Source organism: Salvia hispanica, chromosome 4, assembly GCF_023119035.1.
Source record: "Salvia hispanica cultivar TCC Black 2014 chromosome 4, UniMelb_Shisp_WGS_1.0, whole genome shotgun sequence".
Lineage (NCBI taxonomy): Eukaryota > Viridiplantae > Streptophyta > Magnoliopsida > Lamiales > Lamiaceae > Salvia > Salvia hispanica.
This window is the reverse complement of record NC_062968.1, coordinates 29,698,606-29,699,922: the sequence shown is the minus strand read 5'-3', so window position 1 is coordinate 29,699,922 and position 1,317 is coordinate 29,698,606.

Genomic DNA, 1,317 nt, shown 5'->3' with positions numbered 1-1,317 from the left:
TTGGTACTTCCAGGGTGTGCGGTGTAAGGTGTGTCATGAGCTTCGCTTAAGATCTCATCTCTCAGCTTCTCATCCTGGGGCACACACAGCCTCCCTCCGAAAGTGAGGGCGTTGTCCGCCTCCTCGTGATAGGTCTCATGTCCGTCAGTCCTCACCTTTGCTCGTATCCTTTCCAGACCTTCGTCCTGTCTCTGTGCAGCGATGATACGCTCCCTCAAATCTGGCTCCACCACTAGAGTAGCTATCCTTGCTTCTACCGTTTCTGGGGCACTTATCATTTCCATGTTGAGCTTGCCAAAATCTCGTAGTAGTTCCTCCTCGTGGGTGAACATGGCTGTCAAGTGTTGAGCCTTTCGGCTTAAAGCATCGGCCACCACATTGGCCTTGCCGGGATGGTAGTTGATGCCACAATCATAATCTTTCACCAGCTCCAACCACCTCCTCTGTCTCATGTTTAAGTCCTTCTGTTCGAAGAAGTACTTGAGGCTTTTATGGTCAGTGAAAATCTCACACCGAACTCCGTAGAGATGGTGCCTCCAAATCTTCAGTGCGTGCACTACCGCGGCTAACTCCAAATCATGGGTAGGATAATTAAGCTCGTGTGGTCTGAGCTGTCGTGATGCATAAGCTATTACCCTGCCATTTTGCATGAGGACGCAGCCCAATCCACTTTTTGATGCGTCAGTGTAAACCACATAGTCTGCCGTTGGATCTGGGACGGCCAGAACTGGTGCGGTGGTCAGTTTCTTCTTTAGTAACTCAAAACTTTCTGTACATTCTGGGGTCCACGAAACTTTGGTGCCCTTCTTGAGTTGTTGCGTCATCGGTCTTGCAATCTTTGAGAAGCCCTCGATGAATCTCCTATAATAACCTGCCAATCCCAGGAAGCTTCGTATCTCGTTGGGTGTTCCAGGAGGTTTCCAATTCTGCACGGCCTCCACCTTTGCTGGATCTACTTGAATTCCTTCGGCAGTCACCACATGACCGAGGAAATTCACCTCGTTGAGCCAAAATTCACACTTACTGAATTTGGCATATAGCTTCTCGGCCCTAAGCGTTTCCAGAGTGATCCGCAAGTGTTCCTCATGTTCCTTCTTGTCCTTTGAGTAAATGAGCACGTCGTCTATAAACACCAACACGAACTTGTCAAGATAGGGGTGGAAGACTCGATTCATGAGATCCATGAAAACCGCAGGTGCATTTGTCAAGCCGAAGGGCATCACCACAAACTCGTAGTGGCCATACCGCGTTCGAAAAGCCGTTTTTGGAATGTCATCTTGTCGAATCTTCAGTTGGTGATAGCCTGACTTTAAATCC